At 39.9% G+C, this 16,396-nt stretch overlaps 1 long non-coding RNA gene across 1 annotated transcript in view; it reads left to right on the top strand.

The window, feature by feature from the left end:
* The first annotated feature begins 909 nt into the window (after window positions 1-909).
* LOC117229983 (uncharacterized) overlaps window positions 910-16,396 on the top strand; it is a 47,860-nt gene continuing 32,373 nt past the window's right edge. Inside the window, exon 1 of the long non-coding RNA XR_004492680.2 lies at window positions 910-1,133. This is a non-coding gene — a long non-coding RNA (uncharacterized LOC117229983). The remainder of the gene's footprint in view (window positions 1,134-16,396) is intronic.

Below are 16,396 nucleotides of genomic sequence, written 5' to 3'. Positions count from 1 at the left end.
GCCCCCCCCTTGTTGTTCTGTTACTGTGTTTTACCCGCTTTCTCATCCCCGCTCTCGCCCCGCGTAGATACAGTAATGTCTCCCTAACTGACGCTAAGGTTACAGCAATGTCTCCCTAACTGACGCTCAGGTTGCGCAGAAAAATGGACAATTTGGGGAGAAGAGATACGATTATTTGAGTCTTGCGCCTCGTTTTTATAGTTGCTGACAATTCGTCACTATAATAACTATAAAATAATAACTATAATAATAATACTATAATAATAATATTAATATAATAATAATAATATAATAATATTATATTATATAATATAATATATATATATATAATATTATAATATAATAATATAATAATAATACTATAATAATAATATTAATATAATAATAATAATATAATAATATTATATTATATTATATAATATAATAATATTATATTATATTATATAATATAATATATATATATATATATATATATATATATATATATAATATTATAATATAATAATATAATAATAATACTATAATAATAACTATAACAATAAACTCGAATAATCTAACTATAATAATAATATTAATATAATAATAATAATATAATAATATTATATTATATAATATAATATATATATATATATAATATTATAATATAATAATATAATAATAATACTATAATAATAACTATAACAATAAACTCGAATAATCTAACTATAATAATAATACTATAATAATAACTATAATAATAAACTCTTCCCAAATTGTCCATCTTTCTCCGCAATCCGAGCGTCAGTTGGGGAGACATTACTGTACAGCATCGTTGACGCGAGCTCTTTGCGACGAGGATCGCGCGCGTTATTGCCGCCGATTAAATTGCTACCTGTGACCGCCGCGCGGGCCGGAAAACCGCGGGCGAAACGAGACCGCTCGTGTTTCGTCGTCGATCCACACGGGGCGGGGATAATTACGAGGTTCATCGTGGCCATGGGACGTCAGTCAGTGCGCGACGGTCCTCAAGAATTGTCGTCGAACAGTTTCCGAGCGGACGGGCCGTTTACATTTGCATAGCGCGACGTCCGAACGACACATGCAAATTCAAGGTGTGGCCGCCGTGGTACGTTCCCGGACTCGTGAGACCATCGGTGCGTATCCTCGGAAATCCTAATTACTCGGGGCATCGATTGCTAATTTACACGTTTCTACAGCGAATTAGCGAATGCTGCGTCGACTATTTTACATCGGTCTCTGCGGTCTCCGGGGGTGGAAAATCGTCGACGGTTGTCGACGGTTTACGAAAGGTGTATCGACGATAGCATTCGATTTGAACGGTATCGTTTAGAAATTAATCGTTAACAATTAAAAAGAAATATAGTTTATTCTTTGAAATATAGTATATTCTTCTTACGATGTAATGGAAATATTTGCAATGGACTGTACAAGGTACGATTACAATCGCCGGTTTTCATTTTAAAAAAGTAGGAAGTCATTTTCTTCGACAAGTCCAACTCGCCATGAAAATTTCTAGTAATGATTTATTTAGTGTAGATGTTATTCTGTCTTTTAAAATTCGAATAAAATTCTAATCTCTTGTTATGAATATTTAATATGTTTATAGCGCCGCGTGAGTCACATATATTGATGACACTAATTTTTAACCAGATCTTTGAAATTCATTTTTATCGTAATACATTGAACAAATCGAATGTTACCGTACGATATGATCTGTAGAATACAAAATACTCGAACCAATGTTTTCTACGATAAATGTTCTAGCTTCGGTCTTATTGATTACATAATTTCAATATTGCGTGAATTTTCCGAATCAATATTCGACTCTTAATGCGTTAAAATTGCAATTACATTCTAAACCCTTGCCAACGATATTTAAGCATCCGACTAAATCCAGGAACACGCAATTAAGCATCGATTTTCTTTCTAACAAATCATAGCGATCGAAAATCTTCCAATCGCAATAACTTCGAAGAAAATGCAACCTCAAAGGGTTAATCCCTTCGCCGAGCATTCTCGCCGACTCCATAGAAGACGCCGGGCACGCAGAAACTATTTCCCCCGTAACTCCGGCAAAAGGGTGCAAGGTATTCGCCTATAAATAGTCGAAGTATTTCAATAAAAAATGATCAAAGCGCTATGGAAATATCTAAAAGTTCGTTTAAATTGCCTCCTGATCGGAGCTATCGATAGTAAGAAAAACAATCGACAGTTCTGCGCCTCGGCTCTGTACCGTAAGAGAGACGGATAAAGCGCGAGCGAGAAAGAGAAAGAAAGAGAGAGAGAGAGAGAGAGAGCGGTATCAAGAATCGATATCAGCTTCAAGGAAGCATCGTAAAGAGAGAAACTGAACCGCGTTCCGAGAGTTACGCAATGCACGCTGAATCCTTAAAGGACGATCATGATCGGGTCCCAAGGCGTTTCCGCGGCGGGCCCCCGCACGGGAGCATTACGGACCCAGGGCACGGCCGCGTCGCGACAAAGTAGCCGCGAACGTGTTCGTTTGTGGGAACATAACTGTGGCCGGCCGGCCGGCCAGTAGGTGGACAAGGTGTCCGGCCCGGCGATCGAGGAAGTCCCATCTTCTCGGAATCACGTCAGATAGCGGTGATAAGGGGGGCCCCGGCGAGATTTTCTATAACCGTGGGGCCCCCGTGTAATTAGAATTCAAAGTGTCGCAGCGATCGCTCTGCCGCTGGAATAAATGGCCTCGGACGACGTCACACCGGTTCTCGCCACTATGGGAACCAGACGGCCATTTTTCACGACGTTCGCGTTTCGAATTTTCGCTCGAAAATCGATCGATCCTCCGATCGTTCGGTTTCCGGTCCGATTCCGCCCTGTCCCCGTCGAATCGTCCCGCGGTCCTGCGCCGAAAGTTCGTCGCCGAGTCATCGACGGGAGCGTGGGACGTCAGAAAATGGACGGACAGCGGCAGGACGACGTGGAAAATCAGGATTCGCTTCGAGGACGAAACGATGATCGAGGTGCAGTAATGTCTCCCTAATTGACGCTCGGATTGCGCAGAAAAATGGACAATTTGGGAAGAGAATCTGAGCGTCAATTAGGGGAACTCTATTCGGTATACAGTAATGTCTCCCTTACTGACGCTCGGATCGTCCACGAAAATGGTCGATTTGGGAAGAGGAGATACGATTATTCAAGCTTTTCGGGTGGCTTTTATAGTTTACGAATTGTCTACGAACAGTTATAGTTTACGAATATATATAGTTTACGATATATATAGTTTAATTATATATATAGTTTTCGAATATAGTATACGAATTGTCAAGGTTATACTAAGGTTATATCAAGGCTCGAACAATCGTATCTCCTCTTCCAAAATTGTCTATTTTTGTGCAGAATCTGAGCGTCAATTAGAGAGACATTACTGTATACCGAATACAGTAATGTCTCCCATACTGACGCTCGGATCGTCCACGAAAATGGACGATTTGGGAAGAGGAGATACGATTATTCAAGCTTTTCGGGTGGCTTTTATAGTTTACGAATTGTCTACGAATAGTTATAGTTTACGAATATATATAGTTTACGATATATATAGTTTAATTATATATATAGTTTTCGAATATAGTATACGAATTGTCAAGGTTATACTAAGGTTATGTCAAGGCTCGAACAATCGTATCTCCTCTTCCAAAATTGTCTATTTTTGTGCAGAATCTGAGCGTCAATTAGAGAGACATTACTGTATACCGAATACAGTAATGTCTCCCTTACTGACGTTAGGCTGCTCTTCCGGAAGAGAGATTGATGGGCCTTGACTCGGTAGCATCTAATTTGCCGGAACAAAATTGCTTCCAAGATTGAAGAGACTCCGTTGTACAAACGATTCGGCGCCGGGATTCGGCAACTTGTGCGATCGATAAAATGACTTCTGCAACGACGACCAATTGTTACAGAATATCAGTCAATAATCATTCGCGGGACGCGATTGTATTATAGTATTTATAGTCAGTTTAGTCGTCGGTCATTCGCAAAATCCCGACTGTTCCGCTGAAAGCGTCCGAGTCGCTGGGCCCGGTCTTCCATAGTCGTAGCAATTTTAAAAGACCGCGACACAATTTAACATTCGTATTTCACAATTTCGCGACCGAATACAGTAATGTCTCCCTAATCGACGCTCAGATTTTGCACAAAAATGGACAATTTGGGATTTGGACTAGCGTCAATTGGAGAGACATTACTGTACACCGAATACAGTAATGTCTCCCATACTGACGCTCGGATTGTCCACGAAAATGGACGATTTGAGAAGAGGAGGTACGATTATCCGGCTCGTTTTTATAGATGTTGACGATCGATAACCGTAAAAAACGAGCCACAAGGCTCGAACAATCGTATCTCCTCTTCCAAAATTGTCTATTTTTGTTGGACAATCTGAGCGTCGATTAGAGGGACATTACCGTGGTTAAAGGATGGAGGACGGTGAGTATCGAAGCAATTAGGGAGGAGCGGGGCCTGCGGGCCCCGTCGTTCCGGCTCGCGAAGGTAAGAAAACGTTCGAACAGTTCGTTCCTTTCTTTTTCTCGCGGTTATCCCCGGGAGACCGTTGAACGTTTAAGGGCCCCGATTTTTCCCGATTGTCCGCCGCCGTTGGAAGGCGGCTTTATATCGCGACGCGCGGCCAAATTGAGTTCCGGGGACATTAATAGGACCGGTCTACGGCGATACCCTCGGGCAGGGAAGCTCGATTTGCGTTCGCCGGCAACCATTTTCGCTTCGGGGAACATGTCGGAATGGTTTTACCGGATTACCGCTCGGTTCGCGCGGGAATCTACGGAATGAGGTTTTTCGCGAAAGAAAAAACGCGATTTCCCAATCGCCCGAGACTTTCCGTTGGCATCCGCCTCTACAGAGGGGAAAACGGGGTGAGACGAAAGAAAGGAGGAACGCTCACGTGATTGTTCGCGAAGCTCTCTCTCGTCCGACGGATTTAACGGTATGCGACAATGTAAACGTACCGTCGCGGGTCGCCGATTTTTTTACTAGTTTGTGAAATCTAGATCTCTAGGTTTTTTTTTAAATTAAATGCTACATCGGGGACTTCGGAATGCGATGGAGGCAAGAAGAAACACCCCATCGACTACGATGAATTTTAGCTTCCTAGTTTTCTTTGCGTCATTCGTTGTTTTGCTCGCGTTGGAATCTTATCTTTTTCTTTTTTTCTCAAGAATGTTCAGTGGAGCTGGTTCGATAATATTTTGAGGGCGATCGCGAGGGTGAAACTGGAAAATATCGCGTCCACATTTTTTAAAGTGAAAAATTACAGGGTGGGACTCGAATAGTCCCTGTAATAACACCCTAAATCAGGGGTGTCAAACTCGCGGCCCGAGACGAACATTTTTGATGTCAAGTATCAGGACGTAAACAATAATTTAACTTTATATATATTTATTACAATGTACTAGTCAAAATAAAAATATTTGTTTCTATGAACATTGATCTTTTTTGCGGCATTTAAGCATTGTTTATTTGGCCCAAGTTAGCTTTCGAGTTTGACATCCCTGTCCTAAATAATGTGCCAGCATTTTTCAGATGCATTAGGGTGCACCTAAAAAAGGCGGGACATCTTTAATACCCACCTACTTAAAATGCAAAGCCGTTGAAATAGTTAAAACGTGATCTCGAAAGCGTTCGATCGCGGGATTCGCTCGATTTCCGCGCGAACTCGCGCAACCGGGTACACTTTCGACGCGTCGCCGAGTGCATCCTGTATCGACGGCGAGCAATTCGCGTGCACCGCGGCACGATATTACCCGATATTAGCATAGAGCAGCAATTAAAACTGCGACGGTTTAAATGGTGCCGCGGGGCGCCGGTGTACGATGGGAATATAAAGCCGCGCTGCTGTGCCCGCATTCATCAAACTCCGATCAATATTTATGATCGCGTTAGTAGATTTCCCCCTTCTCGCTATAATTATCTCCCATTAAATATTGATTCCGCGGCGGCCAGGGAAACAAGATGATCGGAGCGGCAGGTGGACGAGGGGGGTTGGACATCGATCATCGTTGTTCAAATATCGTGAGCGAACACTCGCGGCTATTATTCGGCGCCGGGAAATCGGACGACGGCCGAGTGTGTCGACGGTCCGTGTAATTAAAATCGCTTTAATTTGTCGATTCGTTCGCCTCGTTTCGCATCGATTTCTACGCGTGGAAACAGTTTTCGCGAGAGCAAACCGGTCGCCGATGTGCCCGAGATTTTTATTCCACGATGATCGCGAGATGGAGGAATCGATCGGAATCAATTGATTAGAATTTTGGTGGGTTAATTTTGATTAATTAGAAATTAACGGCGCGGTTTATCGATATACCGGGGACTTAGCAATTGGTAAAACTTATGGATTAAAAATTGATGAAACTGGATTGAAAATTGAACGAAGTTTTGCTTCGATGATAGGAGAAAGCAAACGTAATGTTGCTATTTTTTACGTGTGGGTGGGTTTAAATGATACTTTAAAACTATTTTTCAGTATGGAATGCGCGATTGACGATTATCCGGGAAATACTATCTGCCAGATTTCATTAAAAATTGCACGAAATCGATGTAACCACTTATTTCATAACGTAGCAGTTGAGAAGACAAGATTTGTTACAGCAGATGCATTTGCAACATTCTTGCATCCTCTCTGCACACGTTCTAACAAACTCTAGTTTCTAAATTCTTAGACCGTAATAAAAAATTTGCTAAGAATTTTATATTTATAAAAGTCGTGTTATTCGTACATATATTCGCCATTAACTAGTCAATTAAACTGACTAGTTTATTAGACAACGCGTGAAAGAAATTTTGCAAAAATAGCAGTTCGTTGGAACGCCGCAGGAAATGGAAAAATGCGAAGATTTCAAATGAAAATGAGAAAAATGCGTTTCCTAAAGAAATCGATTACATTTATTCGTTCCAATTATCCACATAATCGTCGCGATTCCAACTAACTGCAATTTTTGGAAAATAGTTTTCACTCGTCGTCCAGTAAATTAGCGGGTCCGACGTTAAAATAGAACACGAAGATGTTGCGTTTGAAGAGGTGCCAACGTTGCTTCCGTGCTCGATCGGAGCCGACCAAAGTGACCAAAGTGTGTTAAAAACAGTATCACGTTAATAATATTATTCGCACGGGAGACGTGTTCGGTGAGGCAAGCTTCGAGGATCTGTCGAAAGAGAGTCGAATATCTGTGACTTTGTAGCACACAACGGTGCGCGAAGGATCGAAGATTTCCTACGGCGCCATTGTAGCATTAGCCGTTCTCCGGGACGACGACGTGTCGTCGCGATTCCACGGAGCCACGGTTCCACGGGATATTATACACGACTATATAGTCGTGTGCATACAGGTGTACACGTATATGTGTATACATACGTGTATGCATGTGTACGCGGGGTACAGGTATGGAACGCTATAAGCAGAAGCCCGAGAACCTCGTGAAAGTCGCCGGGACCGAAGCAACATCGGTCGGGCAACCCACGACTCATCGTGTCGTTATAGTATACGCGCCGGTTATTACCTGCAGCTTCTCCGCTGCAAACCCATTACGACTGCCGTGGCATTCTTCCTCTCTATGCACACGGTCTTTCCTCTTCCCCCTCCCCCTTTGCGCCCCGCGTCCTCCTCGCTTCATCCCCCCGTTCACAGCCTCGTTCAGCCTGGCCGGGTCCTATCTCATTCTTTTCCACCTTTCCCCTCCAGTTAATTAACATTTTTCCTTGGTCACGGATTTTTCACGGCTCCCATATAGCCGGGCTTTTTATCGCCGAGTTTTCCATACGGCCGGGCTACGACGGCCTCCGCGACGTTAATAAGAGTCGAGGAATGTCCCGTGACCCTAACTAACCCCCTCCCCGCGAGCGTCCCGCCGCGGTCGTTTCGTTGGCCGCGACACACACACTCGATAATTCATGTCCGGGAACTCGGGAACTTTCGATTTTTCTCCGGACGATTTTATAGTTCGCGAAATTCCGCCGCCGCGCCGGCGAATCCGCGAGGCGTTCATGGAAATTCGAAAGAATGGGAAAAATTGGATGGGCGAATCGGCAATTCGGGGAGTCCGATTTGATGAAACCGGCAGATCCGGGAATACTAAGCGATACTGGGTATACTAAGGAATAGTGACTAAGGAATACTGAGCCTGCATGTTGGTGGACATTAATGTGAATGCATGCGTAGCAATGCAAAAAATGGCTGGAATTAAAAGGATGACTTTACTTTTTTATTTATAATTTCTTGCCACGATTCGGAGGCAATTCGGAGACCACGTGACACGATTCCAAGGCGATTCGGAGGAAATTCGAAGGTCACGTGCTACGATTCGAAGGTAATTCGGAGGCAATTCGAAGGGAATTTGAAGTCAATTCGAAGACAATTTGAAGTCAATTCGAAGACAATTTTAAGTCAATTCGAAGGCAATTTGAAGTCAATTTGAAAGTCACATGCCACGATTTGATGGTAAATCGAAGGCAATTTAAAGTCAATTCGAAGACAATTTAAAGTCAATTCGGAAACAATTTGAATTCCATTCGAAGACAATTTTAAGTCAATTTGAAAGTCACGATTTGAATTCAATTCGAAGGCAATTTATAGTCGATTTGAAAGTCACGATTTGAAGGCAATTTTAAGTCAGTTCGAAGTCAATTTGAAAGTCACGATTTGTATTCAATTCGAAGGCAATTTGAAAGTCACGATTTGAAGGCAAATCGAAGGCAATTTTAAGTCAGTTCGAAGTCAATTTGAAAGTCACGATTTGTATTTAATTCGAAGGTAATTTCATGTCAGTTCGAAGACAACTTGAAATCTGTTCGAAGACAATTTGAAGTCAATTTGAAAGTCACATACTACTATTCGAGGGCAAATCGAAGACAAATTCGAAGGCAATTTGAATTCAATTCGAAAACAATTTGAATTCAATTCGAAGGCAATTTGAAGTCTCTTCGAAGGCAATTTCAAGTCAATTCGAAAGTCACGATTTTGAGGAAAATCAAAGGCAATTCGAAGGCAATTTCATGTCATTTCGAAGACAATTTGAAGTCACTTCGAAGACAATTTAAAGTCAATTCGAAGGTCACATGTCACGATTCGAAGGCAATTCGAAGAGAGCCACGATTCGATGTCGACGTACCTTGTCGTTCCGCGACTTTTCTTACCCGATTCTCACTCAAACAGACCATCTTGTATCATCTTCCAAGAATTCGTGTCGCTTTGAGCGCGAAGGGTTAAACCGGCCGGCGATATTCGCTCGCGAACGACAGCGTCGCGACGGCCGATCAGGATTCCGGGCGCGACGACAGGATTAACGAGACTCTCTCTCTCTCTGCCCGCGGATTCATGGGTGCAACGGGGCGAGAAAGTATAGAGAATCGCTAGGATGGGCCAGACGAAATCTGTCGCGATCGATCAGAGACGCGATAGCTCGTCGCGCTCCAACGGACCCGACCTCGCAGGAAATTCGGCGCCCCGCCGATCGACGACTCCGTCGACGATCATCCGGCGCGACGAAACGAGAAATTGTTCCCGTTCCTCTCGGCCTATTCGGAATAAATGTATGGTAATGCGTTTTGCTACGGTCCGATCGAGATTCCCTTTCTTTCGTCCCTGCGTAACGCTTTGTTGTCTGCGAACGAGTTATATTTTCCGATGTTGAATTCTGTTAAAATTATTTCCAAATATGAATGTTATTCCGTTCTTTCAAGCTGGAATAAACAATTCTGCCCTCTCGTGATCGATGTTTAATCGTTCCAGTAAACGCTGACGATAAATATAAATTTTCTTGTTCTTAATAAAATTCTTAAAAGTTCTAGTTTCTTAAATTCTATTGTTCTCGTTCATAATATAAATTATGCTCGAAAAAAGTGGTTGACATAACCTTGACATAACCGGTTAGTTATAAACACTCGTACTATAAATAAATAAATACTATAACACTCGTCGCGCGTAAAGAGTAGCGGCCATTGGCTATTTAAATTGTAATTTTAGCGAAAACAGAAACGAATTCTCAAATTCCAAGATTTTTAGAAAATTTTGCGGCCGGTCCCACAGTAATACGTTTACATTGTCATAAAAATAGGTTCTCTCCAATTGTCCTTCGGCTTGCAAACAAAAATGGACAATTTTTGATCGAACGATCGTACCTACTCTTCTCAGATTGCCTACTTTTGTGCACAAGCTGAGGGACAATCGGAGAGAATTCACCGCATTCGGTTAGCCGATTGTCTCGCGAGAAGGCAGTGGATCTTTTTGCGAGATAAAAATCGTCTCCATCGATCGTACGGGAGGAAGATTAAACAAATATGTATGTACAGTAATGTCTCCCTAACTGGCGCTAAGATTACAGTAATGTCTCCCTAACTGACGCTCAGATTGCGCCGAAAAATGGACAATCTGGGGAGAAGAGATACGATTATCCGAGTCTTGCGCCTCGTTTTTACAGTTGTTGAGAATCGGTAATTATAAAGACAAAGCGCAAGACTCAAATTAATCGTATCTCCTCTTCCCAAATTGTCCATTTTTCTCCACAATCTGAGCGTCAGTTAGGGAGACATTATTGCATCCACAAAAATGGAAAGATATTATTATTATTATATTATGTTGATTGATATTATATTATGATCGATATTATTTGAGATTATATGATCAATATTGATATTATACTGATATTATTATTATTATTATTATTATTCGTGCCTTGCATCTCGTTTTTATAATCGTTGACAATTCGTGGCTATAAAAACGAATCGCAAGGCTCGAATAATCGTATCTCCTCTTCCCAAATTGTCCATTTTTCTCCACAATCTGAGCGTCAGTTAGGGAGACATTATTGCATCCACAAAAATGGAAAGATATTATTATTATTATATTATGTTTTGATTGATATTATTTGAGATTATATGATCAATATTGATATTATACTGATATTATTATTATTATTATTATTCGCGCCTTGCATCTCGTTTTTATAATCGTTGACAATTCGTGACTATAAAAACGAATCGCAAGGCTCGAATAATCGTATCTCCTGTTCCCAAATTTTCCATTTTCGTGGACACAACCCGAGCGTCAATTAGAGAGACATTACTGTACTTCTTCTGTCAGTAGCTCCAACGAATATGGAAACAGCGTTACGAGGTGCTTACGTTCTCCCGATGTCGCTGTTCCGTGGTGTTTCACTAACCCACTTTTGTCACTAATGCATAAAACCCGCAGAGTCCATTGGTCTGATACCCGGGTACGTATATATACTCGGGTAATTTTCGTTTATCCGAGTGCCCGATGGGAAAACCGGGGTATCTCGTATAAGTAGGCAGCGCGTTCTATGCGTTTCTGACTAAGCCGCGCGCAGATGGAACGGAAACCAGTCTCGCGGAGTCATTAAAAAACTTCGAGAATACTGTTACATCATTTTCAACCTCGGAACGACCGGTTTCTAATTTCATCTTTTCCAATTACCCCGATGTCATTAAAATATTTCCACGAGATATTTTTAGGCGGACTCCTTTGTGCGGGCATATACGGTTAAATAGAAATCGTGCGGAGCTTTAAACAAGTCCACCACAAGTTGACATTGTTATTATTTCGCTTTTATCTGCTATTTATCGCAATCGAGACGGACAATTTTTATTTTGCTGAAATATTTATATATTTTATATATATAATATATAAATATTTCTTCTATATTTTTATATTTATATATATAAATATTTCTTCTATATTTTTATATTTATATATATAAATATATATATTAGTAATTACTATATTAATTACTACTTAATATACTATATATATATATACTATACTATATTAATTATAGCATAATTTTTCTAATTATGATATAATATATCAAATTAGTAATGACTATAGCAAAAATTATGCTATATATATAGCATAATATTTGCTATAGTAATTAATATAGTAATTATAATATAAATATATATTAGTAATTACTATATTAATTACTATAGCAAATATTATGCTATATATATAGCATAATTTTTGCTATAGTCATTACTAATTTGATATATTATATCATAATTACTAAATATAATTATATATTTAGTAATTATTATTATTATATTATTATTATTATTATATATTACTAAATATTATATATATATATATATATATATATATATATATAGCATAATTTTTCTAATTATAATATAATATTTAGTAATTACTTGGTCTTCTTCAATAATTACTTTGTCGTCCTTTCCATAATCGCTTCGTCTTCTTCAATCACTTTGTCTCTTCATAATTGCTTTGTCTTCTTCAATAACTACTTTGTCCTCTTCAATAATTACTTTGTCTCCTCCGATAATTACCCCGTCTTTTCTCACAATTACATTGTGTTCTGCAATAATTACTCCGCCTTTTTTTTTATACAATCAATTCTTCCACAGCTAATTAGAGCTCTCGGGGGAAAGAAAAGCATCGTTCAGAGATCGATCGTCGCCGATCGAGACTCCGTGTAGGTTGTATCGTTCGATCGAGCTACCGCGCGCGGCCGATATTCGCGCGGATCTAGAAGAAGGGAGCGGAGATCGATCCGTGGAAACGGCGAGCGCAGGAGGAAGAGGATCCTTAACGGCGTCGTCTCACGTGGCTGGAAACTGTGCGCGCCGCGATCCAGCGATCCAGCGATCCAACCGGCCGACCGGAGGGCAAGTGAAAGTCCCTCGAAAGACGACGGTCGACGGTCACGCGTGTGTATACAGGTGTGCGGGTGCGAGCCTGTGTGCGTGCGCCTGTGTGCACCGGCACGTACACTCGCGTACTCGCATGCCCGCATACGTGCACCGTGCACATCCACACGCGGGTCCTCCGATCGAATTAAGGTTAGGTTAACAACAACTTTTCAGCATTAATCTTGTTTTCACTTCGTGCTCTATTACGTTCCTCCTTCCACACGCTGGTTCGGCTTTGTCGCCGGGCTTTGTTGCGGAGCCGCTTTTTTACCAGTGTGAAATAAATATTCTTGCGTAAAAAAATGAAGATGTCCCGAGCCAATTGCGAGAGATAGAAGTAAAACGAAATTATTATTGTATTATAATTTTAGTTAATTTTATAAGACATAGGAATTATTAAAGTAGACAAAGCAGTTATGGAGAGAAGAGAAAGTAATTGTAAAAAGAACGGCAAAGTGATTATTGAAGAGGACAAAGTAATTACTAAAGAAGGCAAAGCGGTTATGAAAAGAAGACAAAGTAATTATTAAAGAAGACAAAGTAATTACTGAAGAAGACAAAGTAATTATTGAAGAAGACAAAGTAATTATTGAAGAAGACAAAGTAATTATTGAAGAAGACAAAGTAATTATTGAAGAAGACAAAGTAATTATCGAAGAAGACAAAGTAATTGTGAAAAGCAGGCAAAGTAATTACTAAAGAAGACAAAGCGGTTATGAAAAGAAGACAAAGTAATTATGAAAAGAACGACAAAGTAATTATTAAAGAAGACAAAGTAATTACTGAAGAAGACAAAGTAATTATTGAAGAAGACAAAGTAATTACTGAAGAAGACAAAGTAATTGTGAAAAGCGGGCAAAGTAATTACTAAAGAAGACAAAGCAATTATGAAAAGAACGACAAGGTAATTATTAAAGAAGACAAAGTAATTATTAAAGAAGACAAAGTAATTATTAAAGAAGACAAAGTAATTAATGAAGAAGGCAAAGTAATTGTGAAAAGCAGGCAAAGTAATTACTAAAGAAGACAAAGCAATTATGAAAAGAAGATAAAGCAATTATGGAAAAAAGGCAACGTAATTATGAAAAGAATACAAAGTAATTACTAAATAACGCAAAGCAATTATGAAAAGACCGACAAAGTAATTATCGAAGAAGACAAAGTAATCGTTAAAAAAACAAAGTAATTACTAAAGGAGACAAAGTAATTACTAAAGAAGATAAAGTAATTACTAAAGAGGACAAAGCAATTACGAAAAAAGACAATCTAATCGCGAAGAAAAGACACAAAGTAACTTAAAAAATCGCAGCACAAAGTGCATTTGTCGAGAATTCCCACCGATCCACGCGGATCCACGATCTCTCCACCGAGTCGAACAGATTTCGGAGATACTTTTCATCCGAGTTTTCGCAACGCAGCCTCCCCCCTTCCCGTGGAACTCCGTCGGTGTTCGCGGTAACGAACGCGATAAGGGTAATAATAACGTGCCGGGGACCCGGTGCATAAATACGGGTTAGGTGTAATGACGGCGCTTGCACGCCGAACCTCGCCCTTGCGTGCAACATTGTTCACGTTGCTCCTTTTCGCCTGTTTCGTTCTCTAATCAATTTATGCTCTCCTCTTCTATCTCGTCTCCCATCTCGCGTCGCGCCGTTCTCCCCGTTCGTTTTTCCCCCTCGACAGAATTTTATGCTCTCCCCTTCGAGCACACGGTCGCGCAAGTTCGTATTCATGTTGACGCGGCTTCTATTCCGCGACCGGACAATAATTCTTCCATAATTCTTACGCTGTTACTCGAACTTCCGCGTGTGGTGGTCGGACATTGTTCGCATCGCGCGCGCGCGCGAGCAACGCTACGCCGTTGCGTGTCAGAGGGGAACCGCTGCGATTATTTGAGTAATTGTCATTAATATAAATTAATATGATATAATGTAAATTAATATAATATGATATTAATTAATATCACATAATATGAATTAATATAATATAATATTAATTAATATCACATAATATGAATTAATACAATATAATATTAATTAATATCACATAATATGAATTAATATAATATAATATTAACTAATATAACACAATATAAATTAATATAATATAATATTAATTTATGTTATATTATATTATATTATATTATATTATATTATATTATATTATATTATATTATATTATATTATATTATATTATATATTATATTAATGTAATATAATGTGATATTATATAACATAAATGCATTAATTTATAGAATTATTCTCCGAAGTCGGCCAATCGCGAAATAAGTTGCGACGCGAATAAATTCTCGTCTCGTAAATACGAATTCGAAAGTGGACGTTCATTTAACTGTATCGTAATTTTCAAACCTTTACGATCGAAGCCGCTTTAACTCTGAATTCAACATAGTTCAACAGTTCTAGTAAACGCAACTAACTTTATGGCATTCATTTTGTTCAATTCAGCCTCGTCGAAACTAAAATAACGAAATAAGCGATATTAAACAAATTTGCTAATTCAGTTCCTGGTATCATTTTAACATTATTTTAACATATCTTGTGTATGCCAGAGTACCCGGATCACAGTAATCGCTATAGCCTACGGCATTTGGAGTTTATTAGCACGATCAGGGCGTATAAACTAATTTCTTATTTCGAATGATATTATATATTATTATTATATATTATAATAATTTAACAAAATAATTTAAATATTATTATATATTATAATAATTTAATAATAATTTAAATATTATTATATATTATAATAATTTAATAATAATTTAAATATCATTATATATTATAATAATTTAATAATAATTTAAATATTATAGTTATTATAATATTTAATTATTATACAAATTTGTTTTAGTATTTCTATTCGAGAACAGTGGTTCAGCCTGTGCATATATTTATAAACAATCGTTACAAAGCAACTAACAAAGTCTGATATATCTTCGAACGCGATAAAATACAATATAATATTTATTACACCCCGAGTCATATATTCTCTTTCAAGAAGGCTTGCGAAAGGTTAGTTTAAGGGCCCGGTTCGCAAATCGATCGGTCGTTCAATCGAATCGTCCGCCACGGAATCGCGGAACGTCGACGCGTCCACCCACGTCGGACGACGTCCTTCGAGCGGATCTGCGCGGGGGACGCGCCGAAAACACGGCGTCGGGGGGGGGGACCCGCTTCCGGTGCCCCCTCCGAACGAAGAGTCGGCTCGTTGGCGCGCGTTGCATCGCGTTGCAGCTCGTTGCACCGGGTCAAACGAGATCATACGGCGCGGTGAAAGAGAACGACGACACACACACGCGCACACACACACACACACACACACACACACACACACACACACACAGAGAGAGAGAGAGAGAGAGAGAGAGAGAGAGCGAGGGAGAGAGCTTCTCTCTCTCCTCTCTCGTAAAAATGCGACGGCGCTTTGTCGAGGGGCACGGCGGCGCCCGGAGGGGCGAACCGGGGGGGAGGGGGATGGAAGGGCGGCTGGACGCCGGCGCGTCGAGAGCGGCGGAGTCGGTGTTCCAGCGTGAAAAAGGACGAAGGAAAGAATGAAAAAAAAAGAAGAAAAAAGAAAATTAATTGGGCGGATGTAATCCGATCGATTCCCACGACTCGACTACTATGCTCCGCCGGCTTTTACACGGTTACCGTGCGTACGATACGTACGTACGAAT

Source organism: Megalopta genalis, chromosome 2 (assembly GCF_051020955.1).
Source record: "Megalopta genalis isolate 19385.01 chromosome 2, iyMegGena1_principal, whole genome shotgun sequence".
Lineage (NCBI taxonomy): Eukaryota > Metazoa > Arthropoda > Insecta > Hymenoptera > Halictidae > Megalopta > Megalopta genalis.
Note: the sequence above shows the minus strand (reverse complement) of the source record. Positions and strands in the feature narration are given on the sequence as shown.